The following is a 16,350-nucleotide window of genomic DNA, read 5'->3' as shown; positions in this document are numbered from 1 at the left end:
ACATGGTCTTAAATGATACAATATTGTCTGATATGGCAAGAAATGGTGAAAAAAAAATTTTTTGCCAGTGGCAGCGATTTCAGCAGCTGCAGTTTCTCTAAAAGATAAATATTACAGAGACAAACACTGTCCCTGCAAAAAAGATTTTGTTCAATTATCCTTTGGTACAGACGAACATACAGATAAACATCCTGTTACTTTTGTATAAAGATTTACTCTTTGTATTTTTCTTAATTTATCTACACTCTTTGTAAACTTAATTTGTTAATAAGAGAAAAAAATTTAAGGACATATTTGTATTACCTAAATAATTAAGAAAAGTTATTATATTGATTAAATTATTGTTTCTATAAAATTATATTAATACTTAAAAATAATAGTTATGTTTACTATTATCATTTTATGATTCTATTTCCGGAATTTAGAGAAGAAGACATTTAATAGGATCTTCAAAATGGGCTTTGTGTAAATCAAACTGTTAAAAAAATTGGACAACATAATAATGAAAAATGTGGCAACATTGCTTTTAAATACTTATGATAGCTTACTTCCCTCAGCTAATTACATATGTGAAAAATACGCACAGCTAACATAAGTATTATTCATGAGACACTTTCTGTAAGTGCGTCATAGGGAATCACTTTCCCTAAGTCCACATAGGTAACACATAAGGAATTTCCCCCTAGTAAACCCTATGTACCAAGCTGTTTGTTCAAGAAATCGAGCTGAAGTTACACTCATAGGCAATAGTAAGATTTTTCGTCTCAACATGAACAGGTCTGTTATGATTTTATCTAATAATTTTAATTTTGAAGTATTAATGTATTCTACTTTTTGTCCTTGTGAAGCGAATTAACTTTGGTGTCCAAAGTTTTTAACCATATATTTTAATTAACATGTACTCTGGTAAAGTGATGCTTGCAGCTGGCTAAAATAACGATACCCCCCGTTTACACCAACTTCTCCCCGTCTCTTAGATGAATGGACTGACAAATAAATTAGGTCCATATTGGCAACGTAAATTGACAATACATCCACGTATATTCTATATCCGTTTTTTGAAACCTAATTCATGAATTTGACAAAAGCCATTAAAAGCACCAAAACGTATATTTTATGTATTCCTCCTTTGAACAAGTTTAGAAATAAGATTTTAATTTTGTGGAAGAAACCCATTGATATCTTTTTTTTTTGAATGTGACAGTTCATAGATTTCATTATTGAGAATCGATAATTTATTTTTTCTAAAATAAAAATTTTTCAAAACTTGTTAGGTATTTAAAATAGTAAAGAAATATTTCCTTTTATGGATATTAAGCAGCTTATTAATGTAACCGGTCCTGAACCGTTAAGAAAAACTATGTCTTATGGTTTCATATGAATTGTCCTGAGAATCGTACATAAAAACCATATGTGGATACTATAACAGGGGAAAAATTGTTGTCAATAATATTTGTTAAAAGTTTGGACACTACTAGTTTGAAACCAACGAATCAAAATTCAATAAATGTACCCAAAGTTTTTGAGCTAACAAAAAGTTAATGTTGTTAAAAAACATTGGGTACTATCACAATTCCTAGTCCAATGTCCCCTCCCTCCCTGCCACGCGCCTAGTCTGTGAATAAAGAATTAAAGAAATGTGTCAATTTCAGAGAGAGAAGAAAAATGGCCAAAGTTGTGGTAAGTTTTACAAGTTATTCAATTTCAATATTATGACGTCATAACAAAACGGCTTAAAAGCGAGGGGGGGGGGGGTATTTCTCTCCACCTTTGTAAGTACTATGTATACATTTTTGTAAACTTTTGCGAAATTAGTATTTTTGCAGATCTTGTAAGGTTTAGGGCTTTGAAATGAAATAGATACTTTTATTTTCTACATTTTTAAATGTAAAATAGACATTATTTACAATCAGGCCATTTTATTAAATGCATTGTTTATTCTAAACTTGACAAAGATTGTTATTAATTCCCCCCTTCCCCTCGCCTTACGCCCCGATTCTTTATAGAAAGTCCATTTTATACAATATTTGCCAGATATTGAGAGTAAAATCTTGCATTTTAAGATTAATTACAATTTTGAGAACAAATGAGCCTTTACGACTACTGCAAATTGTATGCTACTTTTTTGTTGGCCAATTTATTGATTTCACCTTCAATTTCTGTTTTTTTGCTAAATTGTTTGAGAACTAATATTTTGCTAAGACTCGAATGAAATGTGTGGAGTTGATTTTATTCAAATATTTCACAGATATTTCTGTCTATAGATTATTTGATAGATTTCTACCTAGCCACACAGATAGATAGAATTTTAGACAGCCAGATAGATAGTTAGATAAGATTTTTAGACAGCCAGATAGATAGTTAGATAAGATTTTTAGACAGCCAGATAGATAGTTAGATAAGATTTTTAGACAGCCAGATAGATAGTTAGATAAGATTTTTTGACAGCCAGATAGATAGATAGATAGAATTTTAGACAGCCAGATAGATAGTTACTAGTTAGATAAGATTTTTAGACAGATAGATAGATAGATTGATAAGATTTTTAGACAGATAGATAGATAGGTTGATAAGATTTTTAGACAGCCAGATAGATAGATTGATAAGATTTTTAGACAGATAGATAGATAGATTTATAAGATTCTTAGACAGATAGATAGATAGATTGATAAGATTTTTAGACAGCCAGTCAGATAGATAGATAGATGTCTGTTCTTATTAGTATAGATATTGGAGAGATAGGATAATTTGGCTCAATTATACTTGAAATCTACGTGAATATTTAACTATAATTGACAGGAAACAATCCTTATATGAAAGTAACAGGATGTCTATGTGTGTGTGTTTGTTTGTACTGAAGGATCTCGCTAACCGCTGAACCGATATGGTTTTCCTTAAAGGGAAGCTTCTTATAGATCAAGGGAAGGTTTTTAACTATTGTATGGAAGAAAACCAATACCATCCCGAGAAAGATTGCCATGGAAAAAAAAACTTTCTGCTAAAAATTACTTTTTCTTTCTAAAAATCAAAATTAAAAATGTAATAGGTAGAATTATTTCATTTACGTTTCCGCGATCAACTGTGTATAAAATCAGACAAAAATATCTATATTCTCAATATCGTTTAACCATCCCTTATCCCCTTTTAACCTAACCTAGTTTTGAAATTTATATTTTCTATGTATATACTTTACACATACCTTACCTAAGAATTTGTTTGTTCAAAGCAGCATGAGAAGGGCAACAACATTATATATTGAGTTACAGGGAGGATGGGATATCGGGCTGTATCGGGCTGTTTATTATACTAGTCCACAAAGAGCCTATAGTACCATTTTCTTATTCGTTGGCCAGACAACCTTGGTGACTTTTTTAAAATTTGGATTGGTTGGTTCATTAATTTGAGTGTCCAAACGATTCAACTACTAATTGTAATCTACAGAAGGGGTAGTTTTGTGCATCATTATGGAGATGTTCATCATTTTATCGGCCTTTGTCTTATCCCTCTAGATCCCTGATATATGACGAGTAGCAATCCCCTAAAGGTAAAATCACAAAAAATTGTCCTGTTTAATTGCTAGATTTTGAATTAGACTTACATAAACTTTCCAATCAAAAATTTATTCTCAGGGGTAATTTTGTTGAACAACATTGGGGATGAAAATTAAACAATAGAAAGTAATGATAATTATTATGGTCTAAAGTTTTAAATAAATCGGATGATTATATTATAACTCCGGCTTTCTCTAAATGTTTTGCTGTATTTAAAGAATATCTCACTACCACGTTATACTGGAAAGTTTCAGGGATTTAAAGGGATAAGACAATGATCGATAAATTGATGTACATCCCCGATGATAATACACAAAATTATTCCTTCTTCAGATTACAATTAGTAGTTGAAATTTTGGAAACTCAACTTAATGAACCATTAAATCAAAATTCAAAAAAAGTCCCTAAAGTTGTTAATAACTTTATTATATAACTTTGGGGACTAGTGTAATAACCAGCCAAATGTCCCCTCCCTCCCTGGGAAAGTTTGAGGAAATATTCTTTTTGTTTTCTTTCGTTCTCAAACTTTTTAGACTTCGATATGAGTTTGAACCATTTTTAAAAAACACATTGAGTGCAAAAATATTAAGTTTATTTATCTTATCTCAACACGTGTAATTTATTAATATAGTACAATATGTAAACCAACTAGCAGCTACGCCCCTAGAAGCCACTAAGAGCACTTGAGGTGGTGGGGAGTTGAATTCGACCACCCATTTTTATTTTAGTTTTAAAAAAAATATTTGGGGTGGAGGGCGATTTTTAATTGGAGGGTGGTGATGTCCTCCCCTTAAGAAAGATGTAAACCTTCTTCCAGGACCCTGTGAGAAGCTACACTGTAAAGAAGACCATATCGGATCTGTTACACATTATTAACCATCATTTTGACATCATTTTATTTTGAACACAATATCCTAAGAAATTCTATGTAATATGCAAAAAAGTATTTAACTTTTTTGTATAACCACCTCGTACCTTGCTAAAATATCATGCTAGGTGAGAGGGGTAAATATGATACAAATTTTCATATAAACATAAATATAAAATAAAGTTATTCTTTACTAAAATAGTATTAATTAAAGTAATTGTAAGCAAAAATAATTTAAAAATATTTTTGCAAAGTTTATACTTTATTGTGCAGTCAGGCTAAACTTGTGTGCAAGACAAAAGATAGAGTGGGGGGGGGGGGGTAAGTAGGGAGGGTTGGGGAGAGAACCAGGATCTTGCCATGAAAAGAATGCCAGGAGGAGTCTAGGCCTAACTTTCAAAGAGATCAGACATGCCTAGTACTCTCTACTTACTGCATGATTTAGGCTAAACTTTTAAGCTTAAATATGTTGCTGTATGTAATTGAACTTATATTCTTATATCAATACTTTAAAAATAAAATTCTGAAATAATCATACATCTAGTGTTCAATAAGTAAGTCTTTAGGGTGATAGAAAAAATCAAACAAATAAATAGGCAGTTAGGCAGTTGAACACAGGCCTTTAAACTACACACTCCAACCTAAAAATGTCTTTAAGAAAATACACTTGAAATTAAATATTCAATGTATTCCTTTAGATAGAAAATAGGAGAAGGTTAATATTTTAGTTAATACTCTTTAAAGGTTTAATCTTAAAGATGTGTTAACTCTATTCAATATTCATAATGATTTAAATAATCAAGGTATTGAATACTGTTAGGAATTATTTTAGTTGGTTATCTTTTGGATTTAAAAAATCCAAAAGAGATATCAACTTTGAATTATAAGCTAGTGTATAAAAAACCTAGTTTATATTTCATATTGTTGTACATGTTTTAGTTGGTTATCTTTTGGATTTAAAAGGTCCAAAAGAGATATCAACTTTGAATTATAATCTAGTGTCCAAAAAACCTAGATTGTATATTCATACTATTGTAAATATTTTAGTTAATTATCTTTTGGATTTAAAAGGTCCAAAAGAGATATTAACTCTGTTTTTATATGTATAATCTTAGATAAATGACATATTATATCTAATAGATATGTTATTTGATCTAAATGTAAACCCCCTGTTGAATATTCATTGATAAACTATTAATTTTTAGTATAATATACTACATTTTACCCTGACTTGACAAAAAAGTTAGATGACTGGCTAAGGCTAGGAGGAGTGATTATATACAGCTCCCTTTTTAGAGTGATTAACTTATATTCAAATTATTAATAATAAATCCAACAACTTACCCCTTACACACCCCCCCTGTCCTATCCTAGAAAGGCTGTCCATATTTTTATTATGGAGGCTTAGGGGTAGGGTGGAGGTTGTATTTTTATGTGAGGAGGGGGTTGAGTTTAGTTGGAATAGATCATAGTTCAATATATAAGTTGTCATCATGGGCATGTACTTTGATAATATTTGGCTCACCATCACCACCAGTAGGAGCATTTCAAAGGCCATCATCCTTAAAATAAAGATTTTAAAATGGATTTTTTAAACACATCAATAAACGTGTATTTAGCTTCATCCATAAGACTGGGGGTCAGCAGCTGTCCTCTTGAGTGATAGGGATCAAATTACTTTTTTTTCAAATATTTCTTATTTAGAAAGATCATTAATTTCTACCTTATACTGTTTTTCATAATATTTAATGCATTAATCCCTTAAAAAAATTATTTTAATCAGAATCAATCTTTAAAAGAGGAGAAAAGTGCAAAATAAACGTTTTCCCATTAATTTTCTTTGGATTTGCAAAATAAAGTTGTTCAGTAAAAAATCTAAAAATTTAGATTTTGATTGATATATAGGCATTTTAATCTAAAAAGAATCTTTTTCTTTTATCATACGTGTTGCTTTACCAAATAGAAACAATGTACTGTAAAGCTGTACACTTATGGACTACCATGGACAAAATATCCAGGAAATTTAGATTGCATAATAAAGTTGTTCAGGGTTTATATAAAACAATTAAACATACAGTTAAAGAAAAATATAAAGTTACAAAGAATGATAGATAGATATTTAGACAGATAGAAGATGACAAGATAATCTTGGATAGAAAGATAGATAATATAATTTATGTATTTAGATTGAATATTGTGGTGGGTGAGGGTATGGTCCCCGCTACCAGGAACTAGATAGATATCTAGGATAGAAAGATAGATAATATTTATGTATTTAGATTGAATATTGTGGTGGGTGAGGGTATGGACCCCGCTACCAGGAACTGGCCAGACAAATTAAAAAGGTAATTCTTATTTTAAAGTAACAGGATGTCTATGTATCTGTCTCAGTCTGTCTGTCTGTAGTGAAAGATATCGTCCCAAGAGAAATCGCCTTTACAAAAAAATTGGAGGAAAGTGGAGGGTCCTTTAAACATTTGCTTCTCTATGGAATTCTGTCTAACTAATGATAATTTCTCATGGTAAAAGTGTCCCATTAACTTTAAACTTGGTTTTTAGGAAGTTCCTGAGGCGGATGTATCCGGCTTCGTTGGCAGGTCAACCTGCTTCGAGGTAAGCTCAAAAACAGATAGATCTGAATAACTAACGGCTACGCCCCTTAATGCCTCTAGGGTGGATGGAGGAAAAGGCAACTCGCCCATTTACAATTTAAGTTTTAAAAAGAAAATTTAGAAAAAATATTTTGGGGGTGTCATCTTTTATTAGGATTGTAAAATTACCCTCCAAAAAATAGGGAAAAACCATCCCTAGACCTATAAGAAGATTTACTGTAAAGGAGAACTATATCGGTTCACCAGTCAGCGAGATCCTTCGCTACAGTGTTTAGGACAAACATACATAAAACAACAGATATTGTTAATTACAAATATCACGATAGAAAAACATACACTTATAAGAAGCCAGCTTATATCAACAACGAAATCAATTCAGGGAAAAAAATCACGAAACCTATATGTGATCTAGATTTATTTGGCTTGTTGGCTAGGTATACCTTATCTGTGCATTATAGTCAACACATCTTACTTAACTAATTCAATAAACCGTTCTTTTTTCTGTTTTAACACAAAACGACAGAAAGATTAATAAACAAAAAAAAGGTGAGTGATAGATGACAGTAAAAAAAGTTATATATAAAGTTTAAGACATACAAACAAACACAACAGAAAATGCTTCTCTTATTAGGAGAGAAAAATATACACTTATTGTAAAGCTCTTTATAAAAAATCTTTTCTTCAGGTGACAGTAAACGACACTGTTATCCATTCCAAGCTCAAAACCATGAAATTCCCGGATTTTGAGGAGGTAGGATTGTTATTAAAATAAAAGAATAGAGGGCATTAGTTATATGTAACTCTGCCTACAAGGGTTTGGACACTGTCCAGATTTTGTATTGGGTCCTTGAAATAAAGTAATGGCGTCGGAAATATAAACACAGCTAAGTCTCTGCAAAAGAACACAAAGCAATATGTTAGCGGACAAAAAGGGTCTCCCTCACTTGGGCAGGTAGTTGTGTGGAATATACACATATACAATGATACATGTACATTTATTGAATTGTTAATAGCGAAGCTATTCGATCAGTGATCGTGTTTGTTTGTCCTTCATCTGTTCTGTCTTTCCATCTGTAATGCTGATCTATTTTCGGATCTGTCTCCAGCATAAAGCACAAAAATTAATAGTTCCTTATATTATAAACCTTTTCCTCTATAGGAAAAAGAGGGATACTGCAGAAATATCCTAAAACTAACCCAATATATTTGCCTTGCCTAATGCTTTTACCAAAACAAGTGAAATGAATAGTTTTTATTCTGCACATAATTTTTACCCTATATACAATATTATCAAAACCTTTTAAGATTTTTAAAAAGTTATAAAGCTATAGAATCAAATTAAACACTCTTATGCGTTTTTATGGGCTTGATCATTATTTCTATGCAGGTTGTTGATATTGTAAAGAAAACAGTTGGTGGAGAAACTCCTGGTCAAGTTACTAAACATCAGAGCATGTGTGCAATTTTATAATTACCTACCTACCTACCCAACAAAGTTCCAATTTTAAAATTTCCTACCTACCCAACAAAGTTCCAATTTTAAAATTTCCTACCTACCCAACAAAGTTCCAATTTTGTAATTACCTACCTACCCAACCTACAAAGTTCCGATTTTAAATTACCTACCTACCCAACAAAGTTCCAATTTTATAATTACCTACCTACCCAGTAAAGTTCCGATTTTAAATTACCTACCTACCCAACAAAGTTCCAATTTTATAATCACAAATTTTTGACCAGTATACTCAAACCAACCAACCAACAGCCACAAACCAACAATCCTAAAAAACAACACACAACAAACCAACGATGTTGACCTGACAATCAATTAAAATCCATGTAAGTTTCTTTTTATTAAAAAAGCTCTTTGTAATGGTGGTATGTAATAATGCCCTTCAACTTAGTAAAAATTTCAATTCGACGATAGACTACCTAATTCATTTCTATTTATTAGTAGCGAAGCTACTCTATAATTCACTATGTCCGTCCGTCCGTCCGTCAGTCAGTCAGTCAGTCCGTCCGTAACGCTATGGGGGAAACGTGATTTTCTCGGCTCCTATTCAAGATAGACAGCTGAAATTTTTAGTGAAGATTCATATGACATATGCCCATCTAATCTATACATTGTTTTGTCCTTCTGTCTGTTAATTGGGGTGCTAGATCGATTCCTAGATTTTTACGTTTTTGTAATTTTCTCGATTCCTGTTCAAGATAAATGGCTGGAATTTTCAGGGATTGAATAAATTTAGATTTTTCATATTTTGATTAAGTTTTATTTAGATGCCTTTATTGGTTGGGGTGCTAGATCGATTCCTAGATTTTTAAGTTTTCATGATTTTTTCAATCCCTATACAAGATAGACAGTTGAAATTTTCAGGGATTGAACAAGTTTACTTTATACATAATTCCACCTATTTTTATTAAGATACCTTTATTGGTTAGGGTGCTAGATCGATTCCTAGTTTTTCAAGTTTTTGTGATTTTCTCAACTCCTGTTTAAGATAAACGGTTGGATTTTTTAGTGATTAATTAAGTCAACATTCTTCATATTTTGACCAAGTTTTTTAAAGACTTCCTTTTTTTTGGGGTGCTAAATCGAATTTTAGATTTTAACGTTTTTTCTTATTAGCTTAATGCTTCAAAAAAACATTATACAATATACATTTTAAAAGGTTTCGTGATTTTTGTTATTGAAGTTTTTTATTACATACTCTATAGATCATTTCCAGTTGTCTATTTATAGTTTTTGAGCTTCGCTACTTATGGATGTTGTCATCCTTGTTTTATGTTAAATCAAAGTTAACTTGGATATTTTGAGAGATTCTCGCTTACAATCTGAGGTGGATTCTTTAAAAAAATTTGCCCCACTAATCGCTCAGTGGGGCAAAATTATTTTCGTGAAAAATCCACCAAAATCACATTAAAAATCTACAAAAAATAAACAAAATCATTGAAGGGTTATTGACATATGATTTTGTTTAATTTTTGTCGATTTTTAATGTGATTTTGGTGGATTTTTCACGAAAACAATTTTGCCCCACTAAGCGATTAGTGGGGCAAATTTTTTTTTAAGAATCCACCTCTGATTATATGTTTCTCTAAGCTGGCTAATATAACGATACCCCCATTCCCTCCCCCTGATGACTCTACGCCATACCCTATCCTGGCCATGGAGGAACGTATTGACCAATATCTGATTACCTAAATTGACGACAATATTTCCCCTACACAAATATCCACGTATTTTATATCCGATATTGGTTATTGTCTTATAAGTTCAGACCAAATTGACATAATGTCAAATTGAAAGATTTATTGGCATTACCTGAAAAAAAGAAGAATATTATTTAGACACCCTTTAGAATAATACTATTGAGGTGTATGCATCAGGGATTGCGGCCTTCTTAGGATTTTACAGGGAACTAAGGGATGGCAAATTTGGTTTTAAGGATTTTTTAAAAATATTACTGTTAAGGAAGTTTATTATTAACTAGCATATTCGCTGTTAGCCTCTCAGAGCTACAAATTTAAGAGGATTTTCCTTTACCCTAGTGAAATGGAATAAAAAAGCAAATTAAAGCTTCCCTGAATAGCATAATCTATCAAGTTTTAGGAAGGAGAGGAAATTAAACTGTAATTTATACTAGTTCCAAAGTTTTAAACATGTGTTATTATTCGTTGGCTTAAAAACTTTGGGTACTTTTATAAAATCTTGATTGATTCTTTCTAGCAGTGATCAAACTTTCCAACTAACAATATAATCTAATGAAAAAGAAATTTGTCTTATCCCTTAGTATTCCTGCTTATGACTAATGATATTTTTATCACTTCCTGAAGCTAACTTTGGACCAATCATTAAGCCGTTTATTAGATCTTTAAAATCTTTACATATCCATTAAACTCTTTAGCTTTGCCTCATCTGCTCTCTAGGAAAGGATTAGAGAGATGCACAAAGTTTTAGTCATACCACAATGGTATAGAATAATTGAAAAGTGGACAAAAATATAGAAAAGATGAATAAGATGAACAAAGTTTTAGTCATACCACAATGATCTAAATCTGTTTAGTAGTGGATAAAATTTAACAAAAAAGTAAAATATTTGAGAAAAATACCAAATAATGACAAATTGGCTCGAAATGATAAGAAATAGGCCAAAACATAGAAAAAATCTAAGAAATGGATTATAAAATAGGCAAATTCACATCTGTCTATTGCAGCTTAGGAGCTCATTAACCGCTGGACCCTAATGGTTTTTCTTCAAATAGGAGCTTCTTATAGGTCCATGGAAGGTTTGTAACTATTTTTTGAGAGGATTTCTCCACCCTCCTAAGAGAAATCGTGCTTTAGAGTAAATTGAATTAATATTTTACTTCTTCTTTTAAAAACTGAAATTTGAGTTGAGAGTCGACCTTATAGGTATTTTTTTTAAAAAATTTTCCTTATAAAATAAATATTTGAGATCAACGTGAAACTCGACAAAGGTAGTATTACTGGCATCAATAGAAATAGTGGTAAAAGAAATATACTAAATAAGGAAATATAGGTTCTTCTTATTTCATTCGAAAAGGCATAGCAAACAAAATACATACAAACCTAGAGTTTTATATAAATAATTATATTTCTAGAAAGGTCTTTTGTTGTTGTTAGTCCGTTTAGATCTCGCTTACCACTAGACGAGTGGTATTCTTGATTTTAGAGAAGCCTACCTGTCTGAAACTGCTAACAAATTTCCTCTTGTTTTTCCGGAGACATTATTACTTTGGCAGGGTTAGTTTGATATTTATTTAAAACACCATTTTTTTTCATTATCAGTTAATTTAAAGAAAAGTTACATTTTTTAAACTTGTTTGAAGTAGGTAGTAGTTCCGCTACTGTAATTGTTTAACTTAGTTGAAACTTAAAAATAGGATATATGCATTTAACAGTTTTCTTGAGGACTAAACAAAAGATACAGTACTTTTGAAAGGAAATCTTTTCTATTTTTCGCTTTGTCCTTCTTGTCTAGGATTGCATATTTTTGTTTTGTCAATTTTCAAACCTTCAATGAAGATCTCTGTAACAATATGGTATATTCTTAAAAACTATACAAATCTATAATCATTACCAGAATGCCTGGGTGTCCATTTTTTCAGTGTTTTTTTGACATTACGGAATCCTGTTGCTTTTTACATGAGGATTCCATGGACGATTAAGCATATAATAATATCACTATTAATACATTGAAATGGTAAGAACTTAAGTAATATGTTAATTATCGTGAGATGAACATCGATTTTTTGGTGAAACTTCAATCATAATTATTCTGTTTCTTTGTGGTTTATTATGGATGTTGTCATCCTTGTTAAATCTATGACGTGTATTTGCTAAAAACAAAGAGTATTATGAACCACAAAAAAGATGTTTTTGATAAATATTCAATTTTTTTTTAGTGAGTTAAAGCATAGTTATTATTAGATCGGTTCATTTTTATGTTCTAGACAAAAAATTTAACAAATAACGCTTTAGTTTGTGAAAAAATAATTAACTAAATTATGTCAATGCTTTCCATTGGTGCAGCGAATCTTCAAAATTTTAAAGGTCTATCTAGAAATTCGCGTTTTCTCGTCACGTTTTTAACGGACAGGCATTCAGATAGAGAGATATTCTACCAACTATATTTCTCGAAGATTTCTTTTTGCTACCACCCTAACAGGCATATCATAATGCATAGAAGCAAAGTTTATAAATATTTTTCTTTCAAAATATACAAAGACTGCTATAAGAGTCTCTTCTTTGTAAAGAATAAAATGAATTAACTTGAGAGTGAAGAGATGTGTGTGTGTGTGTGTGTGTGTGTGTAAGAGCGAGTTTAAGGTGAAACAATAGACCAACTTTGCTGTAACTTTTACACAGTGTTACCACATTAATGGCAATTACAACTGAGTTTATTATGCATGGAGAGTACCCAATAAATTAAACTGGTGCCCAACGTTTTATAAACACCCCCTTTTGGTTGGCTTGTAAACTTTGTGTACTTTTATTAAATCTTATATAACTAGAAGTGTTTAAACTTTTCACCAATAAATTTAAGCAACAGAATGTTATTTTTTTAACATAATTGATCCTACTTAAGCAATTTTCAAATCTATAATACAAAGTAGAATGATGTCTTTTTGTCTGTCTGTCCGTCCTTCCCTTAAGATCTCGGTAACTACTGAACCGATCGGATTCTACTCTTCAGGGAATTTACCTACTGGTCCTGTGGTGGTTATGCTATTTTCTTGAGGATGCGACACCCACAATCCCCCAAAAATCCCCCCCCCCCCATTTTTTTAATGTTGTTGCACCACGTGTATTGTATTTTTTGTTTTAAATTACCTCTTGGGGAAAAAAGCCCCTAGAGGCTAGGTGCGAAGCCGCTAGTAACTATATATAGATATATACTGAACATCCACAATGATGATAAACAAAATTACCCATTCTTCAAATTGATGTGTAGCCAACAAATGATAACTGGGTACCATTGTCAATACATCGTATATCTTTGTATTTTTTATATAAATACAGGCTCTATATTACACAAGTACCCAAAGTTTCTTATTAAATGACTTAACAACATTGGGGACCTTTATTGAATTTTGATTGTGGGTAATTAAGTGCAGTGTAACAATGATCCACTAATTGTAATCTACAGAAGGGGTAATTTTGTGTATCATCATTGGGGATGTACATCAATTTATCAACCATTGTCTCATCCCTTTCCATCCCTGAATGAACCTAATGAATTGGCTATTTTTATAGCTCTTTAATTTGCTGGAATGAATGGGAGCCTCTTTTAAAAGTTAACTAAGGTGTTGTGAAGGAATAAAAATTGGTAAGATTGTGTACAAACATTTATTTTGCATTACAATGGAGGGCTGTGTGTTCAGATCATACCATGCACAATAAATCCCCAATGATTATAAACAAAATTACCCCTTCTGTTTAGATCATACTATGCAAAGCACAATTTTACATTAGAAAATATGGTTCTTTCTCTCAATTGATTGTGTCGAGCACTGAAACCCATTCCCTTCTTTTTTAAAATAAATTAAAGAGGGTGGTGGCCCGGGGGGTAGTTTTTTTCCTAAGTCTAACATCTCTATGGGGCTACCCAGAACCCAATAAAACCTAAATCTATTACTACTTGTATAATCTATCCTTATACTAAAGTAACAGGATGTCTGTGTGTCTGTGTATCTGTGTGTCTGTGTGTCTGTACCGAAGGATCTCGCTAACCGCTGAACCGATCGGGTTCTCCTTAACAGGGTAGCTTCTCATAAGTCCCGGGAAGGTTTATAACTATTTTTTTGGGGGGTGGGACACCCCCAACCCCCCAAAAAATAAAAAATCCCCCCCCGAAAAAAAAATTTTAAAATTTTTTTTACTAAAATTAAAAATGAGGGGGGGCACCCCCCCCCCCAAAAAAAAAATAAAAAAAAATTCGCCCCCCCCAAAAAAAAAAAAAATTTTTTTTAAATTTTTCTTTTAAAATCTAAAATAAGAAATTGGGTTATTAAATTCGACTCTCTCCTCCTCAAGGCCTCTAGGGGCGTAGCCGCTAGTAAATCTACAAAGTGATATTAAACAAATAAACGCAAAATTTTTAACCTAGTAATGTGTATGCATGTACTATTTAGAAGTTAAAATAATGTCCAACGAATAAGATAACATGGTTATAAATCTTTGGGTACCAGAGTAATTCACAGTTTAGAGTACCCTCCCTCTCTGAAGAAAAACATTACAAAAACCCTGAAGTACTCTGCATCTTGTTAATTTTGCCATTCATGAATATCAATTAAAAGTAATTGGATGTGTGTTTGGTCGTTTGTCTTATCCCTTAAGATCCCTGGTTTATTAAGATTTCTTTAGGACCATAAGCATTTCTTGCAGATGGATGGTGGACACATCCCCCTTTAATAATGAAATTTGTTAAACCTACCTTCCTCGTTATTCAACCCTTCCCTTTCAAAATCCTGTGCACACCACTGTTTAGGCTTTTAGATATTGTCATCTTATGCCTTTTGAAAGGACCTCAAAAATAATGGTTTCCAAAAAAGTTGTTCGTGTGTCTGTCAATCCCACATATTGAATATCTTTTCATTTGGATTAAAAATCATTTTTATAATAATAGAAAACCAATTTTATCATCGGATTTAAACATTTTTTACCTATCAGAAAATAATTTCTATGAAGTTTGTATGCATGTTCACTCAAAATGAAGATCTCTTAAAAACTTACCTATCTTGTCAAAATCATTATTTTAATGTTATTTTATTTATTTTAGGTAGAAACTGGTGGGGAGAGAGATAGTTAATGACGGTATTGTCCTCAAAGCACCCTAAACGTGATTGGACTTTGCCCGATGAGTTTTTTCTTCGCTCCTCAACATTTTTACGTGGATTTCTTGTCAAAAAAATTTCGAGGACTTATTTTCGAAAAACTAAATTTTAACTTTTTAATGTTTTTATTTTATTTCTCAAAAGCATGCTTATTTTAATTTCCATTTTAATACTTATTTTGTCAGACCTACTTATTTGAAATACACATAAATTTTAAGTTTATTTAGTTTGTTTTCTTTTATTTTTATTTTATTTTTTACACTTTGTTTTAAGTTTAACACATTATTTTTACTAGCGAGCGCTTCTCTATAAGTTTATTAGTTCGTACGTTTTTTGAATGTAGAATTGTTCTTTTATTTGATACAATAGATCGAAAGTTTATCGGCGATTTCTCTCAAAGTCTCTAGTCGAGTACAGAAGCCTCCGCCCCTTGATTTAGAATAAATTGTTAAGGGTAGGTGGCTGTTATTTCTCGTGTTTTTTGTTGCTTTAGACTAGGTTAGGGTAGGTAATATGGTAGCTCCACAAGAGTTATTTATAAAGAAAGAATAAAACTATTCCCCCCTTCTAAATTTTAAATACTTTCAAATTTAAGGGGAGAGGGGTTGTATGGGCTAGCTATGCACTTTGAGGGTAATCACCAGTAAATCTTTTATAACAAGACCCAAATAAAAATAGCATTATTGACACAATTCCAATATGGTATATGGTAGACTGGTTTCTTAGTAAGGGATGGGTCAATGGCCGAAAAATTAATTTAATTTACATCTCCAATGATTATACACAATATTACCCCATTTGTAAATAACAATTAGTGGTTGAAACGTTTGTACACTCAACTTAATGAACCAACCAATCAAGATTTATTAAAAATCCCCAAAGTTGTGAAGCCAATGATAGTACAACATTATTATAAAACTTTTAGGACTGTTGTAATAAAAGTTCAATGTCCCCTTTC

General features: G+C 31.5%; 1 protein-coding gene across 14 annotated transcripts in view; it reads left to right on the top strand.

Annotated features, from left to right (window-relative positions):
• Nucleotides 1–15,614, top strand: part of Coq5 (ubiquinone biosynthesis protein COQ3, mitochondrial) — a 31,779-nt gene extending 16,165 nt beyond the window's left edge. For 2 of the 14 annotated variants that reach the window (XM_080160273.1, XM_080160269.1), the window contains exons 10-15: nt 1,520–1,680; nt 6,699–6,764; nt 6,979–7,032; nt 7,717–7,782; nt 8,419–8,870; nt 15,338–15,614. The gene's annotated coding sequence lies outside the window, so the exon portion shown is untranslated. Of the gene's footprint in view, nt 1–731; nt 1,681–6,698; nt 6,765–6,978; nt 7,033–7,716; nt 7,783–8,418; nt 8,871–15,337 lie in introns of all 14 variants that reach the window. The other 12 variants (XM_080160272.1, XM_080160267.1, XM_080160262.1 and 9 more) reach the window with 10 other exon arrangements.
• The last annotated feature ends 736 nt before the right edge of the window (nt 15,615–16,350 follow it).

Source organism: Acartia tonsa, chromosome 5, assembly GCF_053477335.1.
Source record: "Acartia tonsa isolate MP-2025a chromosome 5, ASM5347733v1, whole genome shotgun sequence".
Taxonomy (NCBI): domain Eukaryota; kingdom Metazoa; phylum Arthropoda; class Copepoda; order Calanoida; family Acartiidae; genus Acartia; species Acartia tonsa.
Note: the sequence above shows the minus strand (reverse complement) of the source record. Positions and strands in the feature narration are given on the sequence as shown.